Below are 11,612 nucleotides of genomic sequence, written 5' to 3'. Positions count from 1 at the left end.
GAAATAATCTTCTAGCAATCTCTTCATCAAGTGTCTAAATTTTAGGATCTTTGTAGTAGATAGTAGTCTGCTTTCCCTTTAGCTTCAGAGTTTGCAAAAACTTCTGAGAGTCTTTACTTCTTCCTTGAATCAAAACATCAGAACTTGATATCAGATTTTGATTATCAGAACTTGATATCAGATTTTGAGTTTGAGCACCTTCAGAACTTGTCTTCTTTTATGTAGAAGATTTGATAGCATCAGAAATTAGTTTCCTTGAAGAAACTTTACTGCTTTGCCCCTGACCTTGACCTTGACCCTTGCTAGGGTTTCCCTGGTCATCTTCTTTGTCATCCTTTTTCTTCAGTACTTGAGTATTAGAGCATTTGGACTTAACTACCTTCTCCCCCTTTTTGGAATCATCTGGTAGTAGGAGAGAGAGAAGAAGAAGTTCTATTGAAGATTGAATTTTATTAAGTTGAGCTTTTTGAGAAGCTTGATTCTGCAGTACCTCAGTAATTTGGGGCTGTTGCTGTTCTTGAATCTTCTCAATAGCTTCAACTTTCTCAGAAGTAGGTCTAATAAACCTCTTTTTATCTATCTTGATCTCCATATCCAGCTTTTCAGCTTTTTCCAGAAATTTTTCAACCTTTTCATGAGTTGTAGAGTGTTGACCTTGAAGAGACTTGATACTTAGAGCTGTGACTTTGAGTTGTGTCTTGAAATCAGAATTTGTCATCAGCTTTGGCAATGTGCTCTGTTAGAACTTTTGAGCTTGAAATGAACTCAGATTCATTCCACTTCTTGGTCCACTCAACCCCTCTGTGAGTTTCTTCCCAAGGAACAGGAGCAGCTTGTTCAACAAACTTTTCAATCAGTGCCTCATTTCCAAGAATGGGAGCTGGAGTATTAACTGGAGCTGACTCTCCAGAACTTGCAGAAAACTCATCATCTTCTGACAGTACTAAAGTGTGTTTAACTGAAGGTAATTATGGTATAACTTCATCTAAATTCTGATCATCAGAATTTATCTCCAGAATTGGAGTTGTTGGTATCTCAGCCTGTAAGATAGGAGAAGTAGCAATAGTTGGCTGAGCTGCAGTTGGAGCTTCCAGATACAACACAGTTGGAATTATCAGCCTTTGAAGGTCAATTTCAGGACTTAACCCTGAATCTTCAACTGTAACATTGTCATAAATAGGAGAGACAGGAGGTGTGATCACTGTATCCTGAACAGTGTCTTTAGCCTGAGTTGGAGGTGGCAAAGATTCAATTACTAATTGCTTTAAGATCAGAGATTCATGATCCCCTTCCTCGGCTTCATTAGTATCCTCAGATGAAGGTTGTGCCAAAGGCCTTCCTGCTCTCTATTTCTTTGATCTCCTAGATAATAAAGGAGTTGCTTGGGTAGCATCATAACTTGAAGTTCTTTTTCTCTTCAAAATATCAGAACTGTCAGCTTCAATTCCTTTCTGAGAAGTTGCCTTGTCAGCTTCAACTGTCACAGGTTCTGATGCATGAACCTGGACTTGCTCATCTTCATCATCAGATTCATCCCTAAGAATCATCCTTCTTCTCCTTGGTAGAGATTTAGGAACATATTTTGCTCTTTTAGGCTTGGAGGATGAAGATCTGATGGTAGGTACTGATGGTTGAGGTTGAGATGATTGAGCTGGCTGGAAATATGTTCTGATGGTAGGTTGAGTTGGTTGAGGTTGAGAAGTATGAGTTGTTTGTGTAGTGGGTGTAGGTTCTGATGGAGGTGGGGATGGTTGTACATCAGGATATATAGCATTGTATGTGAGAGGGTCAGAGTTTACTATGACCTATTTGACTGACTGTGGAATTTGGAGGGGTCTCAGTACAGCCTACTGATTATCAATAGATAATAAGTCAGTGAAAGCCATTTTAGCAAGTTTAAAGGGTTCAATCAACTCATTAGCTAGTTGGGGCTGATCAGAACTACAAAAACTTTAAATAAGTTGGCAAAATCTAACAAAATATACAGTATTTCTGTCCTCTTGCATCCTATCTCCAATAAATCCTAGCACAGCACTAGCATAATCAAAATGAGTTTGATTAATGAGAGCATACCCGATTTGCTGACTCGGGATTGTGAACTATAAACACAGTTTTCTGGGAGATGTAAAGTTTGTCGAACAGTTGATAATGTAACCAAGTGTTCATCTTCCCTTGTTATGAATATGATGCTTGGGGACCCATTTGCACCACCATCATCATAAACACCACTCCTCCAAAACTCCAGCATTTGAGTTCCTGAGAGTGCTTCTGGTTGGGTCAAAGCATACCCAATCTCACTTTGAGATAGAAAATCTTGGATGAAGTGAAGTTCTGATGGAGCTTCATCCTTAGAAAGAATAGCCATGTAGTTATTAGGAACAAACTTTGCTATATCATAAATCAGATCTTTTGGTGCCATTTCTGTAGAGAAATAAGTGAGAAAATGTGTGTTTGCAAAGTGTTTGATAAAATTCCTGTGAAAAATAGACCTTCAGAGAATATTACAAAGAGAGAGAGAGAGAGAGAGAATAATAGAGATAAGAAAAGAATTAGAAAGTAGGTAAAAGATTGTAAAATCTTTTAACTCCCATATATATACTCTCTCCACTCAACAGCTCTTTTTGGAAGTAAAACAGACACTTTACACCTGTCAGCCAGAAAATAGTTAAAGCAGTAGTTAGTGGGCACGAGAAATAAGCAGTAATTATTGTGCACATGCAGTTGTCAAAGAAAACACATTTCCCACTAACCAAATGATTATGACTATTTTTATCTCACTTAAATATATTCTGATAAAATATGACTGTTACTGTAAATATTAAAATTAAGCCAAGTAATTAAATAATGCCACGTAAGCATCAGAGTTTCTATCAGAATTTGCATCAGAACTTGACTATTATCATAATTTAACGGTCATCAGAATATGGCTTCTGTACTCAAACAGTGAATGTTTGTTTCTGTGATTCTTCATACAAATACTGACTTGTTTCTTCAGAGTTTAATCATCAAAACTTTCATCAGAACTTGTCCTCAGAATTTATGCATATAATACTTAACTGTTTGTCAAAAACAACTTAATCACCACAGTAATTTTCATCATTCACATGGAGTGAGAGTGTGTGCATTTGCAAATGTTCAGATAATGATTAAAGTCTGATAAACTTCAATATATCTTAGAAATAAGGCATAACTAAAAAAAGTGCTTAAAATCTATCTTTAATTTTGAATTCTACTATAGAATAAAGTTATGCAAGAGTCCACCTTAACTATTTGTGCTCATTTTATGCAACGTTTGACATTCTTTTTACAGTTGTTAGGCACAAAGCATGCGCTAAATAAATCACGCAAGTATACGCGTTCGCAAGTAATATAGAATGATTTCTAGTTCGTTCCCACAGAGACTCTGATTAATTATATTTAATTAACACTTACTCACCAATGTATGATTATTCTTCAATGCCAAGACAATAACAATTAAGATTGGTTAACTAATATTAACTACGAGAATTAAACACTTGAATTAACAATATTAAACACACATGAGATCCTAACTTCATTACTACTTCATTCAATAGTTATTGTCATTAACCTTAGCATGTAATGGTGATGATATTAATCGAATAACACGAAACTGATAAATGCCAACTTTCGTTGTATGAATACCATTCTACCAAGAATCCATAATTAAGATAGAAGTTGAATAGGCATCAATTATGTTGAGACCCTATATGTCTACAGAATTTGACAACATAACTATTTAAGCACAAGTTATTCATGATGATTACACAAGGCAAGTAAAACGGATAGAGTTACCCACTAATCATGCATACAATACATGAACCTATGCTAGCATGGCAAGTTCTAAATCTCAAGATTCATTTTCGCTTCACAAGAGATTAATAGGCTATCATACATGTTCGCGACGCATATAAGACGAATAAACACAACCTATATTAGATATCATACAATCACCACATACCAAGGTATTAAACAATTAACTAAAAAAATCCATAGTAAATCCGCTAGAATCCCATGATCACGATTAGCCCATAATAGAACTCATCATCACCATGGGTTCATAGGAAAGCATGATAATAACACAACAATATAAGGCTAATAAAAATACTTAATAAATAACAAAGTACGTCATAAGAGTATTAAGGTTCAAAGCATAAAGAAAACTAGCATCCACAGTTACAACGAATTAAAAGAATCACAAGATAAACGTATGCTTCATCTTCTTCATTGTTTCTGCCAACCGTTTTCGGATTTTTCATATCTTGGGTTGCCTCCCACGAAGCGCTTCTTTTACGTCATTAGCTTGATGTAGACTAATGCGATCAAGTGGACAATAAAACGGCACTAACCACTTCACGGTTTGTCGTATCCCCATAATAGTGCTTCAATCTCTGACCATTTACTTTGAATGCTTCGCCCGGATTGTTCTCAAAAATCTCCACCGCTTTATGTGGAAACACAGTTTTGATAATAAATTATCCAGACCACCTTGATTTCAACTTTCCAGGAAAAATTCGGAGACGAGAGTTAAATAGAAGAACTTGTTGCCCCGGCATGAATGACTTAGGCGATAGCTTCCTGCCATGCAACCTTTTTACCATTTCCTTGTACATTTTGTTGTTTTCGTACGCTTGAAGTCGAAATTTATCAAGTTCATTTAACTGAAGCATTCGCTTCTTCACAGCTGCATTTAGATCAAGGTTTAACTTCTTCAATGCCCGATAAGCCTTATGCTCAAGCTCCGCAGGTAAATGATATCCCTTACCATAGACTAGTTGAAACGGGGACATCCCAAGTGGAGTCTTGTATGTTGTTCTATAAGACCACACAGCTTCATCGAGCTTCAAAGACCAATCTTTCCTTGACGTACAAACTACTTTCTCTAGAATGCGCTTGATCTCTCTATTAGACACTTCAGCTTGACCATTAATTTGTGGAAGATAGGAAGTAGCAATGCGATGATTCACATTGTAGAGTTGTATCATAGAAGTGAACTTACGATTGCAGAAATGCGAACCTTCGTCACTTATGATAACTCGTGGTGTTCCAAACCTTGTGAATATCTGCTTATGCAGAAAACTCAACACTACCTTTGCATCATTAGTCGGTAGAGCTTTGACTTCTACCCATTTCGAGACATAATCGATTGCCAGCAACATGTACTGATTATTGCAGGACGAGATAAATGGTCCCATGAAATCAATTCCCCAAACATCGAAGACCTCAACTTCAAGTAGCACATTTAAAGGCATCTCATCCTTTTGGGAAAGATTCCCAACTCTTTGGCAACGATCACACCTTAAAACGAACTGATGTGCATCCTTAAACAATGTAGGCCAGAAAAAACCTGCTTGAAGAATACAAGCTGTTGTCTTTTCACCACCATAATGTCCACCATAAACTGTGGAATGAAAGTCTTGTAATATTCCCTCCGTTCTCAGAATGGGATACATCTCCTGATGATCTGGTCAGCTCCTTGTCTAAATAAATATGGTTCATCCCACATATACCACTTCACCTCATGCAGAAACTTCTTCTTTTGAGCCGCATTCATATTAGGAGGCATTATATTGCTAATAAGATAGTTCACAATGTCTGCAAACCATGGCTCTTCCTCTTGAATTGCGAACAACTGCTCATCCAGAAAAGATTCGTTGATCAATGTCTTATCATGTGAAGTAGAATTAGGATTCTCCAATATAGAGAGATGGTCAGCCACTTGATTTTCAGTACCTTTTCGATCCTTGATCTCTAACTTGAATTCCTGTAGTAAGAGAACCCAACGAATAAGTCTAGGCTTCGAATCCTTCTTTGAGACCAGATAGCGGATGACAGCGTGATCAGTGAACACTATCACCTTTGTACCCAGTAGTTAAGATCGAAATTTTTCCAAACCAAAAACTATAGCCAAGAGCTCTTTCTCAGTAGTAGTGTAGTTCAGTTGGGCTCCATTTAGCTTCTTACTAGCATAAAAGACCACATGAAAGATATTAGTCTTTCGCTGCCCAAGAACTGCTCTCACTCCATAATCACTTGCATCACACATCATCTCACTCCAATCAGGTGCCGTAATAACTGGTGTGGTGATTAAACTCTTCTTGAGAGTCTCGAATGCTTCCAAGCATTCATCATCAAATTTGAAAGACACATCTTTCTCGAGCAAATTGCATAACGGCTTAGATATCTTTGAGAAGTCCTTGATAAAATGCCGATAAAAACCCGCATGACCAAGAAAGCTGCAGATTCCTTTCATAGAAATAGGTGGCGGAAGATTTTCAATAACGCCCACCTTGGCTTTATCCACCTCAAGACCTTTACTAGAGACCTTATGCCCAAGAATGATGCCTTGTTGCACCATGAAGTGACATTTTTCCTAATTGAGCACTAGATTGGTCTCAACACACCTTTTGAGCACCAAACGGAGATTATTCAAGCATTCATCATACGAATGTCCAAAGACGGAGAAGTCGTCCATGAATACTTCGACATTATTTCCAATCATATCAGAATATGGCCATCATGCATCTCTGAAAAGTGGTAGGTGCACCATATAAGCCAAAAAAAACTCTACAAAAAGCAAACGTGCTAAATGGACAAGTGAAGGTGGTCTTCTCTTGATTTTGTGGTGCAATGCAAATCTGATTGTAGCCCGAATAGCCATCCAGAAGACAATAATACTCATGACCAGCCAACCTGTCAAGCATCTGATCAATGAATGGAAGAGGGAAATGATCCTTCCTCGTGGCTTTATTTAACTTCCTGTAGTCCATACATACCCTCCATCCTGTGACTGTTCGAGTAGGGATGAGCTCGTTCTTCTCATTTGCTACCACACTAATACCTCTTTTCTTAGGTACAAATTGCACGGGGCTCACCCATTAACTGTCGGAAATAGGAAATATGATACCTGCGTCCAGCCATTTTAGAATTTCTTTCTTCATCACTTCTTTCATGATAGGATTAAGCCTTCTTTGTTGCTCAACAGTCGACTTGCTACCTTCCTCTAGCAGAATTTTATGCATGCAGTACGAAGGGATGATCCCTTTTATATCTGCTATAGTCCATCCGATGGCCGAATTGAATTCTCTCAGAATCCTCAAGAGCTTGTCCTCATCACTACCTGAAAGGTCAGATGCAATAATAATAGGCAAAGTAGATGCTTCACCTAAAAAAGCATACCTCAAGTGTTCAGGCAATGGTTTAAGCTCCAAAGTAGGTGCTTCCTCAATAGATGGTTTGAGCTTTCCCTCAGCATTCTTGAGATCAGTATTACCAAGAGATTCAAATGGCATGTCTAACTTCCGTTTCCAAGGAAACGCATTCAGATATTGTAACTGCTCATTGCCTTCATCATCTTCACTGTCAAAATCCCCCAATAAGGCTTTTTCATAGGCTTCAGACCTTAGCACATGATTAAGTTATGAAATAACTGCAGAATCGACCAAATCCACCTTGAAGCAATCCTTATCTTCTGTAGGGAATTTCATCGCATTGAATACATTGAATGTCACATCTTGATCTTGCACCCTCATAGTGAGTTTACCTTTTTGCACATCTATCAAGGTACGGCCTGTGGCCAAGAAAGGTCTCCCCAAGATCATGGGAATCTTCTTATCTTCCTCGAAATCCAGAATGACAAACTCTGTAGGAAAGATGAGCTTGTCTGCCTTTACTAGCACGTCATCCACAATGTCTCGTGGGTATGTAATCGAACGATCAGCCAATTGTAGAGACATGTAGGTGGGCTTTGGATCAGGCAAATTCAGCTTCTTGAAGATAGACAATGGCATCAGATTGATGCTTGCTCCCAAATCGCAAAGGCACTTGTCAAATGACAACTTGCCAATGGTGCAAGAAATGGTGAAACTATCTAAATCCTTAAGCTTTGGAGGTAACTTTTGTTGCAGAACGACACTGCACTCTTCCGTCAGAGCAATGGTATTAAGATCATCCAGTTTCACCTTCCTCGAAAGAATACCTTTCATGAATTTCGCATAACTAGGCATTTGCTCAAGAGCCTCAGCGAAAGGTATGTTAATGTGAAGTTTCTTGAACACCTCCAGAAATTTACCAAATTGCTTGTTCATCTTTTGTTTTTGCAATCGCTTAGGAAAAGGTGGTGGAGGATAGAGTTGTTTCTCCTCTGTATTACCCTCAGGTAGAGTATGTTCAACAGTAGACTTCCTTGGTTCCCCCTCTTTCTCCTTTTGCTTTCCTTCTTCATCTACAACTTTAACTTCTACATCTTTTGCTTTTTTAGAATCATCAACTTTTCTAGACCTTAAGTTGATAGCTTTGACTTGCTCTTTAGCTTCCTTCCTACCTGGCACTTCAGTATCGCTGCGAAGTGTGCCAGGTTGACGATTGAGCATTATATTGGCTATTTGTCCAATTTGATTTTCCAAGGTCTTAATAGAAATAGCCTGACTTTTGCATAACAACTTTAACTCCTCGAAATCAGCACTAAAAGGTGGAGCAGCACCTCCTTGTTGAGAATATGTTTGCCTTTATGAAAATTGCTGAGGTTGCTGGAATCCAGGTGGATTAAACTGTTTATTTGCAGCTTGCTGATATGGTTGCTGAATAGCATTCTGATTATTGTTCCAGCTGAAATTAGGATGATTTCTGTTATTAGGATGATAAGTAGCGGGCACAGGCTACTGCGGTCTCTGAAAATTGTTCACATACTGAACAGATTCATTAACAAGGGAACACTGATTCGTAGCATAAGAGCCTGCACAAAGCTCACATACACTAGTTATTTGATTTACGCCATAGTTGGTTAAAGAATCGACCTTCATAGACAGCGCCTGGAGCTACCCTGCAATAGCTGTAGCTACATCGACTTCCAGAATACCTGCTACTTTCCCAGGCATCATCCTTTGAGTTGGGTTTTGATACTCATTTGCAACCATAGTTTCAATGAGATTATAGGCCTCAGTATAGCTTTTGGCCCACAAGACGCCTCCATAGGCTGCATCTAGCATGGGTCGAGATTGGACCCCCAAACCATTGTAGAAACCAGTGATCATCATCCAGTCAGGCATACCATGATGTGGACACTTTTTCAACATCTCCTTGTAGCGCTCCCAAGCTTCGTACATAGATTCTCCTGGTTGCTGCGTAAACTGAGTAAGAGCAGTCCTCATAGCTACAGTTTTTGACATTGGATAGAACTTCACCAGAAACTTTTGTGCAAGATCTTCCCAAGTAGTGATGGACCCAGCTGGTAACGAATGTAACCAGTCATTAGCTTTGTCCCTCAGAGTGAATGGGAAAGCCTCAGCTTGATAGCCTCATCAGTGACACCATTATATTTAAAAGTACTACAGATCTCGACAAAATTCCTGATATGCATGTTGGGATCTTCAGTGGCAGCCCCTCCAAAAAAAACAGAATTCTGCACCATCTGAATAGTGCCCGACTTGATTTCAAAATTATTGCCTCAATAGCCGGATGAATGATGCTTGACTGAATGTCATCAATTTTAGGCCGAGAAAAGTCCATAAGAGCTGGATCAACTTGAGCTAGACGATCACCCATTATTTCAGGTTCTTTCTTTTCACTCTATTTATCCGAATCTTCAAAAACTATCTTTTCCGGAGAGTCAAGAGCTTTATCTGTTTCCTCAACTTTATCCAGATTTCTCTTACGAGTGCGAGAACGTGTTTGCATAAATGCTCGCTAGAGTACCTGAAACAAAACTGAAAGCAGTAAGTAACAAGTCTTAATCAATGAATCATAATGACCACTGATGGCAAGTACATAAAATAAACAAATTAACACCGAGTCCCCGGCAGCGGCGCCAAAAACTTGTTAGGCACAAAGCATGCGCTAAATAAATCACGCAAGTATACGCGTTCACAAGTAATATAGAATGATTTCTAGTTCATTCCAAATAGAGACTCTGATTAATTATATTTAATTAACACTTACTCACCAATGTATGATTTTCTACAATGCCAAGAAAATAACAATTATGATTGGTTAACTAATATTAACTACGAGAATTAAACATTTGAATTAACAATATTAAACACACATGATATCCTAACTTCATTACTACTTCATTCAATAGTTATTGTTATTAACCTTAGCATGTAATGGTGATGATATAAATCGAACAACACGAAACTGATAAATGCTAACTTTCGTTGTACGAATACCATTCTACCAAGTATCCACAATTAAGATAGAAGTTGAATAGGCATCAATTATGTTAAGACCCTATATGTCTACAGAATTTGACAACATAACGATTTAAGTACAAGTTATTCATGATGATTACACAGGGCAAGTAAAACGGTTAGAGGTACCCACTAATCATGCATACAATACATGAACCTATGCTAGCATGGCAAGTTCTAAATCTCAAGATTCACTCTCGCTTCACAAGAGATTAACAGGTTATCTTACATGTTCGCGACGCATATAAGACGAATAAGCACAAGCTATACTAGATATCATACAATCACCACATATCAAGGTATTAAACAATTAACTAAAGAAATCCATAGTAAATCCGCTAGAATCCCATGATCACGATTAACCCATAATAGAACTCATCGTCACCATGGGTTCATATGAAAGCATGATACTAACACAACAATATAAGGCTAATAAAAATACTTAATAAATAATGAAGTATGTCACAAGAGTATTAAGGTTCAAAGCATAAATAAAACTAGCATCCACAGTTACAACAAATTAAAAGAATCATAAGATACACGTATGCTTCCTCTTCTTCGTTGTTGCGTGCTAAAACGGTCTTCTCAATCTTCTTGCCCTTGCTCTTGCTTTCTTGATGAAGAAAACGTCTTCCCATAAGGTTTATATAATAGCCCAAGAGAACCCGCGCCAACAGAAGCCCAATCGTACTCGAATTAATAAAATCCAGATTCTAAAAATCCGCCCACAGGCGGTCGCCTGCATCCTCCACGCGATCACCTGCTAGCACGCGGGCGCCTTCTCCTAGCGCGCGGCCGCTTGTAACCTTTTTGGAAAATTCCTTATCTTGCTTCTGTTTTTGCTGATTTCTTCGCTCATCACCCCTAGACTGATTCCAAGCACTTCCTTAAGCTTTATTTGATGAAAAATGCCTATCTAAGCAAGTTATACCCTAATATGCAAAAACACTAGAAAATGCGTCAAATACACAAAATACTTAAGTCCAAGACACCAATTCAAGCTGTTATGAGATGCTCTAAGTGGTATAAAATGCCACTTATCACACCCCCAAACTTGAATCAATGCTTGTCCTCAAGCATCACAGACTCAAATTCAGAATAAAACATGCATGAATGCAACTATATGAATACAGCGATCCCCTCGCGATGACTAAACCAACCAACACATGGCATATCAACAAATGCAATTAAGCGACTAAAGATCAATCAAATCACGCAAGCTAACGTACAACTAGAAATGTGGTGTATGTGAATGCTTAACAGATATGCTTCGAAGCTAGATCAATCATCATAACTTAATTATCCTCAAGGCAATCACAAACGTATACGAAGAATATATTCTAGACACAAAATCACTTATAACACTTCAAGATTATTGGAGTTTATTACGGAATCATGCTTTTATTC

At 38.1% G+C, this 11,612-nt stretch overlaps 1 non-coding gene across 1 annotated transcript; it reads left to right on the top strand.

The window, feature by feature from the left end:
* Nucleotides 1–9,063: 9,063 nt before the first annotated feature.
* Nucleotides 9,064–9,170, top strand: LOC141683640 (small nucleolar RNA R71). The gene has a single exon (XR_012560386.1). It is a non-coding gene; the product is annotated as a small nucleolar RNA R71 (small nucleolar RNA).
* Nucleotides 9,171–11,612: the final 2,442 nt, after the last annotated feature.

The sequence above is a fragment of the Apium graveolens genome, chromosome 1 (genome assembly GCF_009905375.1).
Source record: "Apium graveolens cultivar Ventura chromosome 1, ASM990537v1, whole genome shotgun sequence".
Taxonomy (NCBI): domain Eukaryota; kingdom Viridiplantae; phylum Streptophyta; class Magnoliopsida; order Apiales; family Apiaceae; genus Apium; species Apium graveolens.
The sequence above is the reverse complement of the archived record's forward strand: the minus strand, read 5'-3'. Positions and strand labels throughout refer to the sequence as shown.